The following is a 25,041-nucleotide window of genomic DNA, read 5'->3' as shown; positions in this document are numbered from 1 at the left end:
TGCTTCCTACGGCAGCTGGCTCGTTCTTGAGCAAACAAACCGGAATTTAGCCGAAAATGCGCTTCACTTATATTTCAGTCACGCAAGGTAATATGAAAAAAAGTTCAATAGAGAAAGAAACACTACCGGTTCCATGAAATTTTGTTCTGGCTTCTGTAGTCACATAAACAATTATTCCCGACTGAAATGTCGTGCCATCAACGTTTTATTAGAGTAATTTTTTTTCCTAACAACGCGGGATCAGACTACAAGCTAACGCACTTCAAGGCAACGCACTATGCATTGGGTTCGGAACGCAAGAACGTCCACGTTTTTATTGCAAGTCATCTATGCCAACTTGGAGGTAGATGCAAAGCCTGATGACCTTTAATTGCGTTATATTTTCAAGGGGTAACCAAATAAAGCGACAATTGCAGCGACGCTTCAAGCCTAAGTGATTAGGTATTAAACTGGTTACGGTGTTTCTGTCGCCGCCGCTCACATCTTTCTCGTCGAACGCGCCAGATGCGAGCGGAACCGACGGAGAATCCCAGCGGCAGTGTAATTACTTCGCGGCTCGACAATATCTTTCCATTGCTTAAGGAAATAATGAAACGAAAGCTTCATTTAGAGCTGTAGTTTAATTAAGCCAGCCAGCCTAATACATCCGTACCTCTTATGCTGCACACGAGTCTTGCTTCAACGCATGCTGAACGTCGTGAACTTGGAGTGGGAGCACGGCCGCTTCTTCGGAAAACACAAAGCCCGAAACAGGATAGCTAAAACTGTAGTCACACAAATGGAAGCACATGTATGTGAGCACTTAATGCTTCGCAAGAAGCAACACTAAACAGCACTCACGCGCGCCATTTGTTATAAACGCAAGCTGAAGTTTTGACGGGAACGAGCACGAGCTCTCCCGTACCGCGCAAGGAAAAATGAAATGGTGACTCACGTTTTCAGCGGCGGGGCGAAGCAGGCAAACGATGTTATTCCACCGGTCAGGTACACTTCAAACACAACCACCGACACCAAAACCCACCTCACACACACGTACTGGAGTACTACGGCGGTCACAAAAGAGACGCAGACGTCGGAGCGACGCGTCTGTCCACCAGCCCAGCCGCGGAGAAAAAGAACGCGCAAACGCACAATGCTCAAATAGTGCGAAAGACACCGTTGCGTTGGGACACACAAATACCCCATTCCTACAGAACGTGTAACAATATCTCGCACGCTATTTTCAACACGCTGTACTTTAGTTTGAGCACGCATTATTTCGTGGCACGGAGCTGTGGCTCTTTAGGTAACTACTTTTTGCTGAGCTGTGCCCTGCTCACCGCTCTAACCGTCGTGTTCGCACACGCCAGGCGCAGGGCAAGCGCGTGGCCAAAATGTGGTTTTATCAGTCTGCTAAAGCTTGGCCTCCGATGAGCTTTCCGTGTGATGTTACTTCCAGTCGCCGTTTTCTTGGCGCTCAATCAAACTTGCAGCCGAGTTGCCGATGAGTGGCTGATAGCTCGGAAGCCAATGGGTACCCATGGGGTTTCCGATTATTTGCAATAGGCCTATGCTGCTTGGGCAATTGTTTTCTTAAAAAATCGCGATTTATTTTGGGGTTTCTATTCGCCCTCTACAGTTAGTCCCAGCTGAAGGACAAACAACATATGCCTGTGCGTTCTAACGTGGAGCGCATCGGAGCACAACAGGACTGCTCAAGGTGTGAACTAAAACCACCGGCGATTAAACTGCTGCAATCAAACTACCCTTATGAAAATTTCTATGTCCAGTCAAAAGACAGTCTGCGTCCCGAAGGAAACAGACTGCGTGCGTCCTGTGTGTTTCCTCTGTGTTGGAATTTCGCCACCGACTTTCTGCGTACTCCAAGTGTCCCGTGTGTTTCCGTCCTCCATGCGTCCAGTCTATCTCCCAAAGGCAACACAGACACCATACGGCCTTTGTGTGTCCCCTATATGTCTTGAAGGCAACAGACCGCATTCGTCCCTTGTGTGTCCCCTGTATTGAAATTTCGCCACCGACTTTCTGCGTCCTCCAAGAATCCTTTATGTTTCCGTCCTCTACGTATCCCACAAGCTTCCACCTTTTGAGTGCCCTTTGCATGCTGTCAAATAACAGTGCCCCACAGCCAGCTGCATGTAGAAAATGTCAGCCAGCTCCACAGTCACTGTTTCATGCTGCAGCTGTTTCTGTAAGAGCAAGCTGACGAAAATCACATGAATCACACGACTCTTGCAAACCTGACTATTTTATTCAGGTTGGATCCATACGTGCTGCTGCCGCCTGCCACACCAGGTGTCGCCTCATCTTTACCCCTCACAGGACGGGATAGCCACTGCCACGCTTGAACCTGAAATGACAAACGCATTGATCGCATATGAAGGGGTTTAAACAAACACGTCTCAAACATTTGCTGGTTATGCTTATAAATATAAAGGAGTGTTCCCATACAAAACTGAACCAAGTATCCTGAAAGAGAAGGTGTAACTTCTAGGTTGCAAAATTAGCCACAAAATTTAGACCACATAAATTAACTAATGAGCTTACGAACATCAAATATGACATACTGTTACATAGGCAACACAGCCCAGAACTACGTACTGTTTAGATTCATGGCCTCCTCATGACTGGCATTTATACAGCCTCGCAAGAACATTTGAGATGAGATTATTGCAGCAGTACTGTGGGAACAAAGCAATATGGGGGGGGGAGGGGGGCAGGGAAGGCAACATAAAATTGCATGAACATGCTAAGACAGGCATTGATCAGTCGTCATCATGAGTAGTTGCTTGTGTCTACGCGTTCTTTGGAACCTATAAAGCCAGCAGTTTTATTGTGCATTTCGTTTACGAGACAGCACTTGCATTGTCTAGTTTGTTTGTCTGTGCTTGCTTACAAAAAGCAAAATGTACATCACCATGAACTGACCAACCTCTAGGTTGGCTCCTCACTTTTTATATTTCCTTGTGTCGATGGGTAGCAGACACGGGAACAGAAATAAAAAACAACCCTAGAAAAACGTGGTGGATAGCACACTTGCACCCATCATTGCACGCGTGCCACGTGGTCACTCATCCCAACAGATGTACAGTGCACGGAGTGACCCCCAAGCAGCGAAAGCTGGGCGTGGTCGCTCTGTACTTTGTGAAAATACAAGCTACTAGAAAGATTTAACAGATAGCACAAACAGTGCAGGTGCGCCAACTTTGCACCATGGCACGAATTTTTCAACGCACAACAGAAAACGCACCGGTATGTCAGTGACACCGTGGAGGAGAAATTCGAAGACAAACCAGGACATCAGTGACAGTGAAAGGGTTAAAGCGGTCGAATACAGCAAATTTAATTTCAGGGTTTATGCTTACCAGCAATGAGGAAAGCTACCGCAGTAACTTGAGCTGACTACTCTGTAACGTGCACTCAAATGCTAAAAACACACAAGCATTTTTGCATATGTTTGCACACAGAGCATTCATACTGTTCGGAAATAATGCAGGTTTTTCCTACTATAAACATCATAATATTGCCCCCAACCACGCCATTTGATTTGTTTACAAAATATTTTGTTACAAGTACCTGGCCACACCCTGCAATCTCATCCTTTTTTAAGGGAACCTTCTTTTTCCCCTTTTTCCTTTGTATGCTGCACCAGCAGTCCTGTTTGATATGGAAAGGGTGTTGCTTTGTGATCCCTATCCTAGCTTTTCCTGTTTTTTATTGAAAATGTTCTCGATCTAAATGAATGAGTGCAAAAGAAACCCTGCAGCATTCAATTCGCCAACGCTCATCCATGCACGTCCCTTTGCTGACTCCTTCGAGGTTTGTGTTTTTTTATGTTTACTGCGGAGCACAAGTTTGCTCCGATAATCTATATTTTTACAAAAACCCTGCATTATCCGTGGCTACATAACAATATTCCAAACAAAGTCTGATACACAAACCAGAACCCCCCCCAGCTCTTTCTTCAATTGCTGAGTACCCTTCTACAATTGATTGATTGTAGGGTTTAACGCGCCGACGCAACGCAGGCGATGAGGTGCGCCGTAGTGGAGGGCTCCGGATTAATTTTGACCACCTGGGGATCTTTATCGTGCACCGAAATCTCGTACACACAGGCGTTTTTGCTTTTCGCCTCCATCAGAAAAGCAGTCGCCGCGGCCGGGAATCGGACCCGCGACCTCGTGCTCAGCAGCGCAACGCCTTAGCCACTGAGCCACCGCGGCGGGTACCCTTCTACAATTAGGACCATCATTATATTTGCTAGAGTAAATAGCTGTTCGGGGGGGGGGGGGGCTACGATGGCCAGTGAGACTCATTACACTACATGAAACACAGTGGCAAAAAGGCACGTAATACACCCTTTTCACTGCTAGGCACAAGTTGCATCTAGGGCATTGAAGTGAATTCACCTAAATTCTATTTCTGGGTGCATGGAATTGTTTCACTCATGTAATGTAATCAATAATATGACTTTTGAGTAGAAGTCTAAAGATCTAGTTCATCTGTAATAGGCGGTAGAAGAAAAATCCCCACACACTGTCTGTGGGCACCACGCAACTACCACAGTGAACAAGGGTGACAAAGTCGTTATTAATTAATTCATGGAGCAAGGACGCAGCCCTGATGCGACAAAAAAAATAAGAAAGGTAACAGGAAGTTTCTCACCCTCATCGGTTCCTTATTTTTTGCCCCATCTCTGCAATGTTCTTATGTCTTAATATCACTAAGGTACCACAAGAATGCCACAATGGTTTTCTATGTTTTCATGTTCTCTCAGCCTTCAAAATCGAGATTTTCATGCATTTCACAGCCGTAATGAACTACACTTACAGGTCGTGCAGGATAGATAGAAACAGGAGGCAGCCAATTCTTCTGGTAGCTCACAACGTACATCCTCCATGTCAAACACCTGGCCCTGTAAAAAATGGAAGTTCAAGTAGTAAACAAGCCGTAAATATGCGGTATAATGCCGTGAAATACTCGCTCTGACAGGACATGACAGAATTTGTTTTTTGTAGGTGCAAAAAAGGCACCTTCAGTTCTTTCAAGCTAAAAAATAAGTACAGTGCTCACTGATTGAAATGCAACACTGCGAGCGCGTGGCCGCCAATACATGCAGCGCCGTCCATGGACGCCGCTGTTGCTGCGGGGAACCACTGCCCCGCTTATTGGCAACCGGAAGCAGCAAGCTTATGGTCAAAACACTCTCATCCTCGTGGTATACCACAATGCAACACCTAGCTTCCACAGGCGTCTACTGGCGGCGCTGCATGTAGCGCAGGCCACGCGCTTGCAGTGTCGCATTTCAATCCGTGAGCACTGTACATACATGACAATCCTTACAAGGCTTTCAGCCATACTTTAAAGGAACAGAAGCATCCTTACACTGAATTAATGTTAAACTAAGCCTATTAAATATCCCTAGGTGGTAGAAATCTGTGGCCCCAGATTTCCACTGTGCAAGCATATTCTCTGGTCCAGAGGGTGCGAAACGTAGTTACGGCTTTTAAAGGAGCCATGAAGAGAAAACACAAGTTTGGTTCATTCAAAGGATTCCGTTGCTAGAATCACGCTGACACCATTTTTAACATAAACTCCACTCAAATAAGCTACAAATTAGGAACAAAGGAAATGGCCATGCGACCCACTAGCTCATTTCCCGCAACAGAACCTATGTCATACCAGCCAGCTCTGCAGTTAGCGGAGGGCGGCAACAGCAAACGCGAATTAGGCAGAGGCTATAAGCTTGCCGAACGAACTATTTGCGCTTAAATTTAGGGCACATTCTTTTTACAGTAGTAAGAATGGTGGGACCAACAGTAAAGGTTAGGAAAGCACACGTAAGCATAGAAGTACCGATGCGTACTGCTGTTGGTACTGCGCGCACTATGCTTGGTTTAGCTGCACAGGACTGCGGGGCTTTGGGGTTGTCTCGGACAACAATGGCCGATTGACACAAGCAACGGTGTCTTACGTGACCATATTTGTGGAGCGAGCACTATGTTTCACGAAACGATTATTTTCTCGCTGAACAAAAACAAGCCACGTTTAAATACGGTAAAAACAAAACAAAAGCAGAAAGCGGCTTGCCACGGTATGGTGGCACCATCTAGGTTAACTAACGGTAAATAAGGTTTCCCAATCGGCTGCAGAGCGGTCGGTTCCTGTGATGTCATTGCAGACCCTGAAAATGCACGATTTAGCGGGAAAACCAAAATTTTAGCTTAAATTAATGAATTTCTCAGTGAATAAAGCATCGTTTGCATTTGGACAAGTGCTGGGGGCACCATACCACACGAAATCTTTCGAATAACACAAAATTGTATTTTGTCTTCATGGCGCCATTAAAAATTCTCTCTGAGGCACATGGTGAACGTTTCAGTGTGCCAATACCTCCAAGGGGTAGGCAAGTTGAAATGCTGACGAAACGAAAAAACAGGATGGTGAAGGAGCACGGTGGCAAGCCCACGCCCTGTTGAATCTTTTTCTCACCGTGATTGTATCCCCATCACATTGCATATTTGTAAGAATCAACACGTTCAACCCATGCTCAACATGTTACGGTCAACACAATTTATGCAAGCCAGCTACAAATAATGTCACACCACACAAGAATTTCTGTCTGATCATGACGATGCTGGACGAGCTTAGGAAGGTGGAAAAAATTCTTGCATTAAAACAGTGAAAGCTGCCCTGTGACTGCACCAGAAATGCAGGCTGGAACAGCATGTTTTCAAGCTGCGACGTCTAAACAATTATCTGGTCAAATGTTCACTGCCTAAAGACCTTGTGCATGTGGTACTACTTATAAAGTTGCTAGCAATGCTTAAATGTTGAAAATTCAACGTATATGCAACTCTTACGTATTATAACTACAAATGTAATGCAGCCTCCTTGCATTTCTTTACCCGTAAACGAAAACTACCCGTTAGAACAATGCTAAGCTGCCTACGTCCTGTAAAAAAATATACTGTGGGTCAACTGCCTCCTAAAAAAAAAAAAATTCGGGGAGTGGGCAGTTTTCTTTTTTTTTTTTTTTTTTTTCATGCAACAAGCTTTAGCGTCGAATCCACCCAAGCCAAGCGGCGGCCGCTGGGCCGTCAGCATAATGTTTTCGTTGCCGGCAATGGCAAGGGGGTCGATCACTCACACAGCATACTGCCCGCCACTCCTGGAAGCTCATTATGACCGCGCCGACGCAGCCGGTAATTCACAATAAAAGAAGCGCGGCGAGCCGAACACCAAGGAATATACTCAACACGTTTAACAAAACAGCACTGCGGCAACGCGTAATAAAATTTTAACATGCACCACGATAAACAATTACTTACGGCAGAACACGCAGCATTTTTCACACGTCGCGTCGACAGACTGGAACTTGCAGTAGAGACTCTTGATTCACGTAGGCACGCACAACTTGTCAGGTATTTTGTCAAATGGCGACCTCGATGTGCGTTTGCTACAGCAGCGCAGTACGGCGACGACACAGACGCTTTGCCAACACTCACGATGTTTCAGGTGGCACAAGAGCACTAACACGTAATATTACGGCAGGAGGAGCCCGTAGTAATTCACGTAACACCAGCAAATCGAAAACAAACCACCAAAACCACGCACAACGAACCAACCACGTCTTTTCTTGCGCACCTATAACAATGACTGCATATATGCTAGCCTAGACTAGACTTATTACTACAGTTGGCTATCTGGCAGTCATAGAGTTTTAGCAGTTACTTTCTTCCTTCATCATCACCCCTGAAGCAAACTAGGCAGACGCCATTATAGTATTTTGTTAAAGTTGATAATAGCAAACATATATATAATGGCAGTATATTTTCTTGATGCGAGCAACGTCTTTTGTTGTCGTAAGTTGTTGCTACTCAAAAGCGAATAAAAATGGATTAACAAACGAAGTTATTATCATCGTCATTTACATCTAGATTGACTTTTGTGTTTTGTTCAGCGTCCAAGCATTCACCATTCACTGTTTGTGGGCTTTTCACAAACAGAACGGCCGGATAAAAAAATTATTCCCCGCAGACATACGCAAACACACGCGCACACGCATACGCACACATACACACACACACACACAGACGCGAGCGCGCGCGCGCGCGCACACACACACACACACACACACGCGCGCGCGTGCGCGTGCGCACACGCACGCACGCACGCACACAAAAGCACCGTGCGTCAAATCCACGCAGGCAAACAATTCACTCAAATGGAGGCTTAGCAAGACTATGTGAGCTCAAGTATTTACACCTAGGTTTACGACCCGATCGTGTGCTGTTTTGGTGGCTTGGAGGTTAAGTACTCGCCTACTGATTCAAAGGGCGGAGGTTCGAAACCCGCTCAGTGACCTTTTTTTTTTTTTTTTTTTTTTTTAACCGTGCTTTGATTAAAGTTTTTCTGCCTTAGGTTATATTTTGACATTGTTGTTGCTCTTGTTGCTCTCGTCTGGCTGTGTCCCTTTTTTTTCTGTCGCAATATATTTCTACCGCAAGCTCTGCCCCAAAAAACAGTACACCGCTCAGCATTTAGTTGCAAGGATAAGCCATTTTACAACGACCCTGAAGGAAAACACAGACTAGGACAATCGGAAGCCACTTTTTAGGTTGTTTTTGTTTTCATTGCTTCGTTTTCTATTCGGCTTTTTGTGTTCTTTTTACTTTTTCTGGTCTGTATATTCTTCTTCCTCCCACTTTTTTTTCGTAATGGGAGGGACGAGGCACTTCGAACAGCCTCGTTCAATATGTATCCTTCTTACGCCACTGTTTCATACAAACGTACCAGTTGGTAATATTAATTCTGCGAATTTATCAGACCTCACTAGCACGAAATAACGTATACAGTGCTGCAGAATTTCCACAAACCATCGGCATTGTTTCTTACCATCTCTAGCCAAGCCAAAAAACTTAACCTTTCGAGTATAATTAAGGCTTACATGCTCGACTTTATGTTTACTTGAGGAAGCACAATCTTCAGAAAAAGAATGTAAGGCAACAAATAGTTATCCTTCCTCCCAGTGTCCTAGAGGCAACACAAAAGACATAAGTCAGTCTTTTGACTTCATTTTGCCTTCAGTACATACATAAGCAACAGCATTACGGCACACAGAAGAATTAAGACAGCAGATTCAAGTTCTATCTTACAGCCTTTGTCCTATAGGCAACACAGGGGAAACAGGCCAAAGTCTTTTGACTTCATTTTGCCTTGAGTACACACATGGGCAATAGCATTGCGGAACTCAGAAAGAGAAGAAAGCAAGTCATTTTTAAAGTTTTATACCTCTCATCCGAAATAAAATCTTCGTATAGAAATTTAAACTTTGTCTTTACCATAGTACATATAAAGGTAAAACATCATGGCTGTTTATCCGGCAGTCTATAAAAAGTACACAGCCTGTTTATGTCCTAGAGGTAACACAAAGGAAAAGTCAAAAGAAAGGCCACACAGTCAACATGCAGGAGACACAAAGTAAACAGAAAGGAAAAGTTCATTTTCATAAGGGTATGCGAGGTCTGCTGCTTGACCAATAAACTAGATCGGCTCCAATCAACCCACGTCAACCAAAACCGCATCGTAGCGAGGAAGTTTGGACATGGTGCCTGTCATATTATTCCGCCACTTGTAATAATATACTGGAGTGATTTTTAAAAATTGCAAATACTTGCGGAAATTGAAACCTGGAGTCCCTAGGCTGGGTTTCGACCACTTTGTAAGCGTTTGCGCCACTTAAGATAGTGTAAAAATTAATTTGAAATTGCTGTATTCTTCTCTGCAGCTGTTTTGACGATTTCATATCACGCTTGTTGGAGGCGTTCTCGTGTCAGGCTTCGCCTCAGTGCTCGGTTCGCCGACCCTTCGACAGAGTGATTTGGCTGGGCGCGTGCAGGCCGTCGCAAGTGGTTTTCTCGGTTAAAAGTAGGTCAACAAAAGGTGTGGTACTGGAAGATTGTGGCTTCTTTTTAAAGCAAACTTTTCTAGCTCTATCAGCCAACCATTCTTTAATGGCGGGCGGGACAACAAACTCCCAACGCGTCGGAGGCGGTGGCAAGGAGGAGGGAGATGGCGCGGCGAATTTATCCAATGTTCCCTTCGCGGAATTGCCTGCTCGGCAGCGGCGGCTTCTGCAGTACAGCATTGTCGTCTACTTTAACGACGGTTGTTTTGAGCCTGTTTTTTTAGCTTCGTGTTCATTGCGCGGTGCCTTCGCACGGCTTGACTAACTTGTTTGAAAGCATCTCAAGGGTAATCCGAACCCGACTGAATTAAGTTGTCGTACGACAAACATACTGTAAGGATTCGTTTGCAGGACGGAAAACCAAAAGTAGAGACCACATACAGACATCTGGCCGGTATAAAAACGCTACCTTTTGCGCACTGCTTGACACGATTGGAACTCCATTTTAGCAAACGGAGTGATGATTTGGTGAACACCAATTCGGAGTGAATTGGTGAGCACCAATGCGGTTGTGTTTTCGGAGGTATTACAAAAGTCGAAAGTAGCTACTGGGTCTGATAAATAGTGATTATAAAAGTTCCCTCAGCTTTCTCGCAATTTTCAAACTTGCTAAACTAGCTAGTTTAAATCGGCATAAATGAGAATTACTACACGAGCCATGAAGACAAAATAAAAGTTAGTTTTATTCAAAAGATTTCATGTTTTCAGTGCCCCCAGCGCTTTTCCGGATGCAAACATGGTTTATTCACTGAAAAATTAACGCATTTAAGTTAAAACTCTGATTTTCCCTCTATGTCTTGTGTTTTCGGGGTCTGCAATGACATTGCACAAACCGACCGCTCTGCAGCCGATTGCACATGGCTCCGGGCTAGAGCGGCGGTGTTCGCTCATTTGATTACGTTACTGAATATAGATGACGCCGCCATACCTTGGCACGCCGTTTTCTACCTTTGGTTTGTTTTTGAACTATTTACACCTGGATTGTTTTTGTTCTTGAAGAAAATAACCGTTTCGTAATACATAGTGCTAGCTCGGCAAATTTGTTCACGTAAGACACCGTCGCTTGCGTCAGTCGGCCAGCGTCGTCTGAGACAACCCCAAAGCCCCACAGTGCTGTGGAGCTAAACCAAGCGTGGTGCGCGCACTGCCAACAGCGGTACGCATGAGTACATCTATGTTTACATGGGCTTTCGTAACTTCCACTGTTTGTCCCATCATTCTTATTTCTTTAAACGGAATGTGCACTAAATTTAAGCACACATAGCGCGTTCTGCAGGCTTATAAGCTTAGCCTAATTTGCGTTTGCTTTTGCTAGCCATTATAAATCGCAAACAGGCTGGTATGACATCCTAGGTTCTGTGGTTGGAAATGAGTTAGTGGGTCGCATGGCCATTACCCCTTTTCCCTTATTATACAGCTTATTTGAGCGAAGTTTGTGTTAAAAGTGGTGCCAGTATGATTCTATCGAGGCAATCTTTTGAATGAACCCAACTTGTTTTTTGTCTTTTTTGGGAGGGTCTGCGGTATCGGAGCGCAACGGCTATTTTTTGAACTAATCTTTGACGTGCTAGTGCGCCCTTCATTTAGGCAATTTTTTACGAGCGTAAAAACATCAAATAGCTACAAAAACCATCTTTTGCCTTTATGTGCGTTTACACAGTCGCACATAATTGTTTTACACCGGAGTGTAAAGCCCTTACACACCGGGCCAGAGCGGGCTTGCTGCTCCTCCGTTCTCGGCGGAAGGATACAGTGAGGAACAGCCAGGAGCAACCCGTGGGGGAGACGACGCGCGAGTACAAGCACGCGCACGTGTTTCTTGTGCCATCGATGTTGATCTGGTGTGGCTGTTGCAGAGTAGCTGTGTTGTTCCCGTTATGGGATAAAGAAGATGCCCGGCCCCTGGCTGTAGCAATGACGACACCTGCCAAGGCCGTTCCTTCCATCGCCTCCCATCCAGCCAAGAGCAATAGCAAATGTGGATGGACGCGCTGGTGCTGTCGAACGAACCGTAATGCCTAGTTTTCTCTGCGCATGTCGGGAGTACGATTTTGATGGAGTGCCCTAAGCGTTGCAGAAATCGGGCTACAAACGGCGGGGGCTTCGTTGCGATGCTGTGCCCACCTGTAGCATGCCACCCAAACAGTTGTCCGCTGTCTGTGACGATGGGCAACAGCGTACTTGTGGTCAAGCAAGTTCTACGTGCTTTTTACTAGAAAATACCATTCTGGCGTTTCCCAACTGTTGCGTATTTTGTGCTCTATGCGTGGTCGGCGATCGTACGATGAAAGCGTGTCCTTCAACAGCCCTCATACTTGGCCGCTCACTCCCAAGTGTCATGCACAAGAACACGGGCAATTTTTTATAACGCCCTACAACACCTGACACGAGCAATTTTTTGGTTCAAATAGTGTCGTTCATGGAGTGGAGGTGACTTGTTTCACTTAGAATGTCTCCTTCTGTACTTGCAACCCACAGAAGCACACTGTATGCGTTAATATTTTATGCGTAATATGTACCATGCGCTGTCCTAATCACCCAACTTGTATGAAACTCACTTTTTCACCGCCACAGTATGGCGTAGCAGCTATTCGTTTCTGTGTCATAGTGGCACAGATGTGATTGCTCATATGCGTTCGTTCTTGTTCTTCCCTACCATTACTTCTTAAGGCTCGTTTTTTCAAGACTTTTGCAGCCCTGAAATAAGCCCTTACAATATGTCAGCATACGCCTACATATTGCAGACCAGAAAAATATCTGCGCCGCAGGTAACTTGGCAGATTTCACAACTTTTACTACAGCAATGTAACTTATATCTTTCGATATAAAAGGAAAATATCAACAAACATAACCTTGCACCATTACAAATGAACAAAAGGGAGGCTTATATTTCTTACAAATGGGAATAATTTTCTATTACACAGATATTAATAAAAAAAACTTTCCGCAAAATGAATGTGTGCTTGCAAAACCATTTTACAGTAGTATACACTTGGAAAATAGTAACGACAGTTGCCCACAATATCAGTGTTGCTGCGGATCAGCAACATTCACGTTTAATCATTCATCAAAAAACTTCTATTGCAAATACCACTGGTGTAACAATGATGACTAGTAACAAACAAGGAAAGTATTTTAAACCTGAATGGATTGAGAACTATGATGAGTGAGATTGTTCATTTTCTGGCCCGGTGTCTTGCTACTGTGATACACGCACATATTGCACTTACACCTCCAAAGGTAGCTGTGCCTGTTACTATTACACATTAATAGAAGACAAAACACCAGCAACAATATGCTACAAAAACGCGTACAAAATGCATGAAGAAAGACATTGTTTCTGTAACTGTACGAAAAAGTAATCCAAACAATTTGTGAGGCACAATGCTGCTTGAAAGAGCAAAGTAACTTTTTTGCGACTTCTGGCAGCAAAACAAGATGCGGTAAGATTCATAAGGGCTGTTAAAAAAACTCAATAAGAATTTGTACTCTCTGCTGGTAAAGTTGAGTGGCCGAATAGCTATAGGGCAGACACTGCTAAACACAGCTGATACACGGCAGCGACAATCATGTTTGGAATGGTTAAAACGCACAAATAAAAATTCAGAACTTCTATGTAATTTAAAAGATAATGTACTGTGCCTACTGCAAAAAAACGCTCACTGGAAAATATAACACAATATTTGTACGACTACAAATAGTATAGAAAGAAAGAAAAAAAAAACCAGTAAGTAAAATGAAGTTTAAAACGGGAAATGCTTCAATGCCAATGGGCAAGATGGGAGGTTTCGTTACTAAAATTTAAGACGAACGAAGAATATGTCTGTGTACCACACACAGTTGAGCAGAATAAAAACAATGCGTAAACAATACAGAGCAACGCACAATCCCCACACATATAGTTATCTGAATAGAACACACAATGCCCAAAATACAGCGTGGCACACAAAAACAATAAAAATGGCTGAGAGCAACATTTAAAAAATACAATGACACAATTCACAAACAATACTCTATTTGCTTATTGTGTGAATGATGCATGAATATTATCACAACCAGAAAGTACATTAGTTTTGCCTAATCTTGCACAGCTAGATACATCTAAATATACTACACACAACTATCACTTCAAAATGTTACACACAAATCAGAGCACTCTGATTGTGCAGCACAGAGACATGCCAGATCAAGCACACTGTTGAGAGCTCTGCATGGCCTTTTGAAGAACAGCATGACGTCGTTCACTACCGCCCCCCTGCTGATCGCTGGCAAACATGAGCCACCGCTTCGTCACATCTGCTACATGTGCCTCTGTTGTTTCGAAAGTGCTGGAAGTTTCACCTGCAGTAAATAAAAAGACAAAAATAAGTATTAAGCTGCAACCACTAGAGCCTCAAGATGTGCCTGGACTCAGAATCCTGTATACTTGTTTTTTCCTGTTCACCGTAGTCTAGAAAAACAAATGCAGCAGTAGTCCGAGGTGATTTTTTGCTAGTTCCCCTTTGATTTATCCATTCCAAGTCGCAGCGGCGCGGGGAAAGCAAAACACTCCTCCTCCTCTCACTGTTTCTCCCTTTATTCTACCCGGGGCGACTTCAGGCGCGCAAACGGGATAACGGTCGCCGCAGCTGCCGAAGCGAGAGCGGTGCTCTAGAGAAGAGAAGCCGCGGGGCTCTAACGCGCGACGTAGCAAAGTAAAAATATTTTGTCAGCGTTCTGAAGACCACAGAAGTGGGGATGCCCTATCCACAGTGACGAATCACAGCAAGAACTGATTTGGCTTCGTGTTAGTAAAAGGTGAGACACGCGTCCGTAATCCGGGAAGTGAATCTGAACAACAACGATGGTGTCATGCAAAGAGCTGTACAACTACGTGGATCGTGTTTGATATCAACTTTTGCTATGTCGTGTCGTACGTCAGTGCTTATGGCCGCACGTTGCATTTGTGTTCGGTCGCATTTTCGTAACATGAATAAAGTGTTGAGGGGCGATTTGGGCTGCCGTCTTACTGATCGGGCAGCGTACGTCTGCATGGCTGCACGCCGGTCTCGCCGAGGCGTTGCGGGCGGCGTGAAGGGCACGGAGCCAGCAGGTCAGCACCGGAACGGCGGGGAGAAGCGAGGGGCACAGCACGCAAAACTGCAGAGTAGTAGGCCTCAACATCCACTGCGGAAGCTGTGGAAAACAAGGCCATCACGTAGACAGCTGTCGCTCTAAGCCTCCTGATAAAGAGCAGGTGTCGGCATGCGCTATTCAGAAGTGTCGTCGCGACATACCGCAAAAGCACCACGGGAGTAAAGGCACATTGGCCTTAACACGTTCGCAGCGTAAAAAGCAACACCAGCTCCAAACGAAAAGTGCTGCAAGGCAAATGCCTGTTGTAACCGGTGAGATCTACGGACAACAAGTTTCTGTTCTGAGAGACACCGGCAGCAACGCTGTCATCGTGCGACGAGACCTCGTCCCGGATAGTTGCCTTACAGGCCGTGCATCAAGCGTCCGTTTTGTGGACAATAACACAAGGAGACTTGAAGAGGCTTCCATCCACATGGATACACCTTACTTCACTGGAAAAGTCCTGGCCAAATATATCGCTTATCCCCTGTACGACCTCACACTTGGAGACGTACCAGGTGGTAGGGACTCCAACAGTCCTAACCCTGCATGGAAGCCACAGCAACCAAGGCTTCCAGTGACTCTAGCAGTGCTCGGTGGTGAAGCACATCTTCCTTCGGCCGACGAGAACCCCAGCCACGTACACAACAATGTGCAGCATAACCGGCCAGCAAGTCCCATCATGTTCGCCGGTGTTACAACAAAAGAGATGCGCAGACAGCAGCAGCTGGACGAGACGCTAGAAAACTGCACGAAGATGGCATCTTCACAGTCCTCTTCCGATAAAGAGAACCCCTGCATGTTTGTTGGGCAAAAGGGGCTCCTGTACCGTCGGTACGCCTTACCATCGGGCCGCCTCATTCAGCAACTTGTAATTCCGCATTATATTAGAGACGCGGTAATGAAGAAGGCTCATGAAGGAGTAGCAGGTCATTATCGCTTCCTAAAAACAACTAAAAGAATTCTCCGGGAATTTTATTGGCCAAACATCTACGCCGACGTCCGAAGATTTCTTAGGACCTGTCAGCCGTGGAAGGCAGGAAATCCAGAAAGTGAAGTGGGCCTCGCTCTTTTGAGAAAGCTGCCTACCGTTGGCCTGGGCGTAGCGGAAAGTCTGTTTTCCAGCAGAACGACAAGCCCATAGTGCACATAAGGGCCACGATCAACATAAGCATCTGCTCGGAGGTCAAAGTCTTCAACCTTATTTTGGCGTCTCTGCAGTGAGGTGTCGTGGTCTACAGAAGATGCTTACAGCCGGTTGGCAAAATCTGTTGACTGTGCAAACATTGTTTTGTTTTCTTTCCTTGCCCTACTTTTCGCCCGCTAGTGTCTTCTGAAAGTGTGTGTGGCTTAACCCGAAAACACTTTCCAAAGCCGGGGGTAGTGTAATGGAGCCGCCAATCCCCGAAGGGGTATGCTTGCAATTGGAGGACAATAATGCCCCGGTGCGCGAGCGCGTGGGTGGAACGCGACGGGGACCACCATCGGTCGGCAGAAGCTCGATGTGAGCTTGGACAGCACCGAACGTGACCTACACCCACCGACGGCGCCCGTGCCTTGCGCCGGGGAGTCTAGTCATCAACCCTCAGGCGGGGCCGCCATCGGTTCGAGAGGACCACCCGTCGGAGCCGCCACCCCTGCCTGCCTCTCTTGGGCCTCCGGGCGAGAGGTCCGTGCTACCGCGCCGGGCCGCCTCATGTTCCTTCTGGGCTGCGCCACCGGATCGGGCCACGTGAGGTTCGAGTGACGTGGGGCCAGCCAAACGGGACCAGCACGTCTGCGACCCTCGGCTAGTGTGACTGCGACAATTCATGTGAGCCCAGTCCAGATTGCACGCGTATGTTGGGCGTTCGCTACCCTCGCTGAACTGGGACTTGCGCGGGACTGTTAGAAGGTGCAGGACTGAATCCCGCTTGTTATTTTTCTTCTTTTTCATTTGCGTTTGCCGCGTGTGTAACGTTTTGGTTTCTTTCCGTTTTGCCCATGACCCATGTGTAAGGTCCACTTGTGAGATTAGCGGCCAGGTGCCCGGGCTGCGCGTGAGAACGCGCCGCTCCGTCTGTGGCGACGTAGCACTGCCGACACTGCGCTGCAACCACCGCTAATTCGTCGCGGCGCGCGCGGGAGACGGATTGTCTGGCCCACCGCATGCCACAAGGATGATCCCCCATTGAGAGGGCAGACGGCGGCGCCGGATTCCAGGAACGCCTGCCGGACCCGTGGAGGTGGCGGGATTACCGGCGTGTCTCTATTGCTGTCGCGTCCTGGTCAGCATGACGCACGGTCGCCGTCTTTCCCGCTTCCCCCCCCCCCCCGCGGGGTCGCCCGAACTTGCTCGTCTACGTGCGTGCCGTTGACCCGAAGGTGGCGGCGCCTTAATGAATATTCCGTGGCGTGCTGAGTGACAGCTGTCTACGTGTATTTGGGCACGCCCATACGCGTGTACAAACGCTACCGGGGCGTTCCCGAGAGAGTGTGATCTCGAGGTTATATAAGGCCCAACTTGGCCGTTGGAAATCGTTCTTGTCTGAGCGCTGAGCTGGCAGTTCCCGGCGAGACAAGGAGTCTCGACGGTTAACGCTAGGTTGGGATTTGTGAGCCCCCTAGTCGAGGTTAAGATCGCGTCGGAGGTTTAGGGTGCAGCGCCGCACCAGGCAACTAGACGGATCTTGCGGCGAGACAGAGTCTCGGCCATGGTTTCTCGAGCGGTTTGTGTATGCCCCGAGAGTAGGAGAGTTAGACGAAGTTGAGGAGCTCGAGTGATTTGTGCGCACTCGGAGCTAGCGTCTAGCCGAAGTTTGAAGTTTTTCTTTTTATTTCTCATGTACCCAGTTTTCATACTGTAAATAGCTGTACATAAACTTCCGTTTCACTTAATCAACTTCAACGCCTCGAGTTCGTCAATTCGACCGCCATCTCCAAGAACTTCAACACCATCACCCAGCCATCCTCCTGCCAAATCAACTGGAGCCCGGGCGATTGGGTTCCTGATCGACACCGGACTTCGGGGACTTCAATTTCACTGGCGCAGTCGACAGGATTTGGCAGAAGAAATCACCAGGCCACAACCAGGGGCAGCAAGCGGACGCAAGCCCGCCTTCATCGGCAGCAGCCGAGCTCCGCGCGGAGTGGAGCGGCAGAGCCAAGCCAGCGCACGGACCCAGCGACGCGGCAGCCGACCACCGAAAGTGCGGGTGAGTGGGATTTCTTGCGCTTCGTTGTGGCGGTGTAGGCTGAGTCCGGGGTTGCATGGTAGTCACGCGGAGCATGCTGGCGAACATGGCAGCAGGAGGGGTGGTCCAAGCGGAGTCCGAAATAATGATTATTAGGCGAATGGAGTTGGAGTTTCAAGAGCGAAGGGAGAAAGCAGAGCGCGAAGCGACGGAGCGAAAAGAGGAAAGGGCGCAAGAATTTAAAGAGCGCATTCAAAAGCTGAAGCTCGAATCTGAAGAGCGGTTGCGAAGGTATGAGTTGGAGCTGGAGCGGAGAAGGCAGACGCCCTTGCGCTCGGACACCCGCGAGCAGAAACAATGGGGCACAGACCCAGCTAGTTGTATAGCAACAGCGAAGTTGAATGGTTCGGGCCAGTGTTTGGAGGTTGTACATTGCGATGACAAAGCAAGCAGCCGTGACTCCCTAAACGAGGCTAGCATTTCCGCCGATGTCGAACGCGCGGAGATGCACATTGGGATGAGGAGCGACGAGGTAGGCGCGGCCAGTGATACCGTAGAGTGGTGTAATGAAGTGATGCTCGAACATGACGAGCAGCCTCGCAGGCAAAGTTCGGGAATGGAGCTGCAGCGCATGAGACAGAACCCTTCGAACAGGCCCAGTTACGCGCTGACAGCAAAGTTGAATGGGGGCAGCCCGTTTTTCAATTTGAAGCCGCGCGAGGACGAGATAAGCGGCCGTGGCTGCGCACAGGAAGCGAGCGGCTTCGCCGTGAACAGCTGCATGGAAAAGGAGGCGAGCACGCGGAGTGTTCAAGCGAGCGCGTCCGGTATAGGAGAAGAGTCAAGGGGTAGCCCCGTTGTTGCGAGTGTAGAGCCGCCAGCTGCTTTTGCGCCGGACACTGCGCTAATGCATGCGGAACTTGCTGGCACGGCCAGTACCCAAATTCTAATCGGTGGACCGGAGGAGACTGGAGTCGCGCAGGAAAGTCTTAGGGCCCGCCGCGCTCCCAGTTACGCTCGAAAGTTGCACGAGAAAGCGAACTCCGTGTCGGGCGTTCAGGAGCCCGCCCAGAAGAGAAAGGAGATAGAAGACGAGAAAGCATGTGACGAGACGGAGCGAAAAAGAGACGGAGTTAACGATATGGAGATGTCGCATGAGTTTGGTAGTCTTGATAGTGAGAGTGTAACCGAGGAGGTTGATGGAGAACACCAAAACGCATGCGGGGAGACTGCGAAAGCAAGAATGAGAGCTTCCGAGGAGGTTGCGAAGGAGAGGGAAAAACCTTGTGAGGAGGCAGCTACAGTTGAAGGCGGGGAACGAGACGCAATCGGCGATCTCGCGAAACCGGTGTCTGAGTTTCGTAGCTTTAGTGTTGGTTGCGGCCATTACCGAGATTTAGTCGGGAGCCGCGCTGGATGGGTTGACGCACTAAGTTCTGCGACCTGGCAGTGTGTCACAGGCCCTAGTCAGTTGTGTCAGGATGAGTGCGAGCTGGGACAACCGAAAAACTGTCTTTGTCAGGCCGCTGCTCAGAATGCACCCAGAGTGCACGAGCGGTTTTTGGTAGGGACAGGTGCTTGTGAGGTTGTTGTTGTGGGGCAGTCTGTGCGTAAGGGAAAGAATGATCCCGAGAAGGTCGTCGCGTTCGCGGGCCGCCATTACGCTCCAGCATCAGCTCTGCGCTCACGCGGCCAGCGCGCAGCATTGCCTTACGTTGGGGCATTGGAGAGGCATGGCCACTTGGCCTATGGTACAGGAAGCGAAGTCGTATTTTGCGATACCACTCCGTCTTCCCCGAAGTTGTGTTCGCCTCATGGGGCTAAATTGTCGAGACTTGCGTTGACATTGCAACACTACGCGGTCTGGATCATCTGCAGAGGGGGCGGGAAGTACGCGAATGCATTCCCCTGCTTTCAGATTGTTGCTTGGGGAGGCTAGTATTGAATTGCCTCCGAGCCTTAACACCGCCACGACGGACGTGAACGTTCCCGTTCACCCGTCCTTTTTCGTTGGTGGTGTGTGTGTGTGTGTGTGCCGCGGTTGTGCGCGACGAGAGGCCTTGAGTGCTCGATCCGTGCACCGAATTGATCGATCCGCGCACCGAACTGAACTTTCTGTGCACCGCAAGTGAGCGAAAGCACAGCCGAACATTCTTGAAGGGACGTTATCAGGCTACGCCGTCAAGGAGGACAGTTGCGCGCGTGCGCATAGTGGCAATGCAAACTTTCTTAACGTTTTATTTTTGTTGACTGCGAAATTTCCCGTGTTCTTTGCCAGTCCTTATTCCTTTTGTTCTTGTTGTCGAGTGCCGGAGTAATTGTGCGTGTTTGCAGTTATAGCGCGCATCAGTGTTTTAGGTTGAGTTGTCTCGTTGTTCGTGGCGTTTACGCGCTCCGGAGACACGACCCAATTTCTTTTACCCGCACTTAGTGTTTTTAGCATTTTTGGTGTGTTTCCGGTTTGCTAGAGTATTCCGTCCCTGTGGAACGGCTAGGGAATAGGTTGTGTTTGTAGTTTAGGCGAGAGAGAGTTCGGTTCAGCTGCAGAAATGGGAGGGGGCTCATTTGTGGTTATACCCAGCTCCTTCCACGAGTTTTTTTTTTGTTTTGTTTATGCCGCTTTTATTGCGGAAGGAGAAATGAAACGAGTGGCCCTTTTAAATTCTTTTCGGATTGACTGAACCAAGAGGTCCAGTAACCCTCTTAAAGGGGAGAGTTGTAAGGTCCACTTGTGAGATTAGCGGCCAAGTGCCCGGGCTGCGCGTGAGAACGCGCCGCTGTGTCTGTGGCGACGTAGCACTGCCGACACTGCGCTGCAACCACCGCTAATTCGTCGCGGCGTGCGCGGGAGACGGATTGTCTGGCCCACCGCATGCCACAAGGATGATCCCCCATTGAGAGGGCAGACGGCGTCGCCGGATTCCAGGAACGCCTGCCGGACCCGTGGAAGTGGCGGGATTACCGGCGTGTCTCTATTGCTGTCGCGTCCTGGTCAGCATGACGCACGGTCGCCGTCTTTCCCGCTTCCCCCCCCCCCCCCCCCCGCGGGGTCGCCCGAACTTGCTCGTCTACGTGCGTGCCGTTGACCCGAAGGTGGCGGCGCCTCAATGAATATTCCGTGGCGTGCTGAGTGACAGCTGTCTACGTGTATTTGGGCACGCCCATACGCGTGTACAAACGCTACCGGGGCGTTCCCGAGAGAGTGTGATCTCGAGGTTATATAAGGCCCAACTTGGCCGTTGGAAATCGTTCTTGTCTGAGCGCTCAGCTGGCAGTTCCCGGCGAGACAAGGAGTCTCGACCGTTAACGCTAGGTTGGGATTTGTGAGCCCCCTAGTCGAGGTTAAGATCGCGTCGGAGGTTTAGGGTGCAGCGCCGCACCAGGCAACTAGACGGATCTTGCGGCGAGACAGAGTCTCGGCCGTGGTTTCTCGAGCGGTTTGTGTACGCTCCGAGAGTAGGAGAGTTAGACGAAGTTGAGGAGCTCGAGTGATTTGTGCGCACTCGGACCTAGCGTCTAGCCGAAGCTTGAAGTTTTTCTTTTTATTTCTCATGTACCCAGTTTTCATACTGTAAATAGCTGTACATAAACTTCCGTTTCACTTAATCAACTTCAACGCCTCGAGTTCGTCAATTCGACCGCCATCTCCAAGAACTTCAACACCATCACCCAGCCAGCCTCCTGCCAAATCAACTGGAGCCCGGGCGATTGGGTTCCTGATCGACACCGGACTTCGGGGACTTCAATTTCACTCCATGTGAGCTGTTTTTGCCGCATAATACATCGCTCCTACGTTTCCCCTTCGTGTTGTGGCCTCTGTCATCATTGACTTCGTGTGCACGTCTCGTGGTTCCCACCACCGAACCCTGAGTTCATCACAGGGGGCATGTGTGTACGTAAGGTTCTCCGTTACGTCGACGATTTTTTGGTGTTCATAGATGGCGTTAGCGTCTCCGGTAGCCAGAGTGCAGCAGAGGTGTTCGGTGTGTTCCAGAAGTGTTTTCACCCACTGAGGCTAATGGGCGAAAGCCCAGAGGAAAACACTCTGATGGTCCTGGACCTTTCCATGCAGTACAGCAAGTCCGATTCTTGACCGGCCAACCTACGGCTGTTCTCCTGAATGCTAAGCCATCGGCAACAAACTGGCCAGCACTGAACATAAGATAAACGGTTTGAATACGGCCACCATCCTCTGCGCACGTTTTTGCCAGCCAATGTTGTTAGTTTGGTCAGCTTTTGCTCGTTAACCGTCAACACGGTTTCCCCTTGGCGAAAGTTACTCAGAAGTTACCTGGCGGATCAACCACCGGCGATGAACGGCACTTGCTCCAGCAACGTTCAGTCAAAAGGCAGGCGGCAGGTTTCCCGCCGCCGAGTATTCGCTTGTTGCTTGAAAGCGGGTTTACAAAAGAGGATCAGCTTGTGCACGGCCACCAGGCGACCGCTCTGTATCCGCTTGCAGGGGAACACATGATGAATGGCTGTTGTACAGTTCTAGAGTACTCGTGTTTCGTAGGCAGCCGTTGTTAAAAAAGTTGTTTTGGAAACGTACGTTATCCGATCCACTTATTAATCTGCACGCTCCTGCTCTTCGAAAGCTGAACGGCTGACGTCTGTCGCAGGTCTAGCACCGTCCAAGCCCAATCACCGGAATTCTGAAGGTTATGCGCGGACGCGCGCCCAGCCACCGAACAGTGTGCTGTATGTACATGCGCACTCATGGACAAACGAATGGGGACACAAAAATATTAACCGAATACGCTAAATTAAAGATAATGGATAGTGAAGACAAAATAATGGCTTGCTAGTGGTACATTTGAAAAGGCACATTTTCAGTCTTGTGTTGTGACATGTGTTATTCTAATGAATATCTTGCTTGCCACTTTGGAACACGTGAGGCTACGGATAAGCTGAAATGCTGCTACAAACGATCGACGAAGGGCGGCGTTTTCCAGTGCCCGGACAAAGAGAGTTCGGTAAGTTCATTTTTGCTGGCCATTTTCTTGCGCGGCTAAGGTTCGGTGCAGAAACGTGTTATGGCTCGATTTCCCACTTCCGCTTCAGCCTCACAGTGTGGTTCGCGGAAGCTAAATTCAATTTACTGATGCTGACGACGCTCGATATGTCTAGCGTTGCTGATGCACCGGTGGTAGGCGCAGCGGAGGGCACTAGGAAGTGTGAAATAATTGCCGGTGCTCTTGATGACATCGTGAGGAATGCAGGTGTTTTGTACCGTATGCAGGTTTTTATCGCACGAGCTCTGTTTATACAGGTTGCTCAAAGTTAAGTGGACATGTTTTTTTTTTAAAATAGGCGCTTAGATTTACGCGAAGACCACCTCAACAGTGAGGTTATGCTCCCAGGGGGACACATATTTAGGAGTTAAGTATTGATGTAGGTGGTTTATCTAACTAAAATTGATTAATTACAGGAAATGCAAGAAATCAGCCACGAAGTTGACCAGCGACAGCAAATAAGACAGCCATGGCCGTATTGACATCGTTTAAGCCATGCCAGGGGTGCATAATGAGCAAAATTGAAGAGAGTGCGGTTGGTTTTTCCGCGTCTTTCACAGTGATTTGCGAGCCCACCGCTTCACGTGCACATGTAATATTTGGCTCAGGTATTCCTGGCAGTGTAATCTAAACCTCGTGCAGGTTTACTTCCACTGCTCTAAGAGTGTTTTAGGGACCCCTTTAAAGCAAGATACATTGCACATTAGCAGTGTAAATATCTCTAGGTGCCTCTAACTGCCTTTCTTAGTTTGGTGACAGTGTGAGCTGTGCAGAGTTGGAACTTGTCCTTTTTTTCTTTTTGTTTTGTGCTGCAGGTGCTCCTGAGCATGGCAGCTGTGCTTTCCATTGGAACTCTGTTCAAAACCACGGTAGCGGTTGCATCAAATGGAAGCGGGATCACCGTAGGAGCAGCAATTGAGAAAATAAATCTGCACCACATTTTGTGATCAACAGTCTGTCAGTCGCCCAATATAATTGTTTACTTAAAAGCATGAATGATTGCTGTTACAAGGTTATAAATTTTTAACTTGGCTATAGAAACAGCTCGACTATACCCATTCTAGTGCTGGTTGAAAGCTGCAGCACCACAATTAATATGGCTCCTGCAGTGGAACGGACGGACGAGGATGTTGCATGGCTAAAGTTCAACCATGGCTGAGCGGCTCTCGTTCAACACCTGGCCCCCAAGCAAGGATGAATAGCCATCGTCTGTAAAAGTTGAACGGCCTTGGGTCGTTAAACGTTGAACAGCCGCCGGCCAATAAAAGGACGGCAAGACGAAGGCAAGGTCTGGCGGCCGAAAAGCGGTTGTAGGCCCCTTGGCGATGCTTTGGTCAAAGGTGAGCAGCTGCTCAGCTTACACCAGAGAACTTTCAGCACACGGCCAAGGCCCACTTTTGAGTACGGGTTTTACACTCTGATGGAACAACGGCCGAGCAGAAATTACACGGCCAGAGATGGACAGCTCATGCTTAGCCGTACATGCTTGTGCCGCTTGGGTTAGGCTTCACTTTTCAGAGAACCACGTTTGCTGGCAGTACGAGCCACACAGTAATAGGCCACTGCTTCCCTTTTCACCTAGTCACTCGAAGCTAGTGAAAAGGGTGATTCTAAAGATGTGCCTCCCTAATGCCCTAAAAAGATCATGCCCCCACAGGGTGCAAGATAGCATCCCGTTACAAGGAGTGCACCTGCACACTTCTGGCTATCCAGTTTACATGGTGACGGCTGTTGCGGAGCAAATTTTAAGGGTGTTCAAATAGAACCGCCG

At 48.1% G+C, this 25,041-nt stretch overlaps 1 long non-coding RNA gene across 1 annotated transcript; it reads right to left on the bottom strand.

Moving 5' to 3' along the window:
• Window positions 1–2,227: 2,227 nt before the first annotated feature.
• On the bottom strand, window positions 2,228–7,674 carry LOC144149172 (uncharacterized). The gene is made up of 3 exons (XR_013318217.1): window positions 7,329–7,674; window positions 4,828–4,912; window positions 2,228–2,347 (listed from the first exon to the last, which is right to left on the bottom strand). It is a non-coding gene; the product is annotated as an uncharacterized LOC144149172 (long non-coding RNA).
• Window positions 7,675–25,041: the final 17,367 nt, after the last annotated feature.

This window comes from Haemaphysalis longicornis, unplaced genomic scaffold, assembly GCF_048455015.1.
Source record: "Haemaphysalis longicornis isolate Haplotype H1 unplaced genomic scaffold, Haemaphysalis longicornis Haplotype H1 scaffold_8, whole genome shotgun sequence".
Lineage (NCBI taxonomy): Eukaryota > Metazoa > Arthropoda > Arachnida > Ixodida > Ixodidae > Haemaphysalis > Haemaphysalis longicornis.
This window is presented reverse-complemented; position numbering and strand designations above follow the sequence as displayed.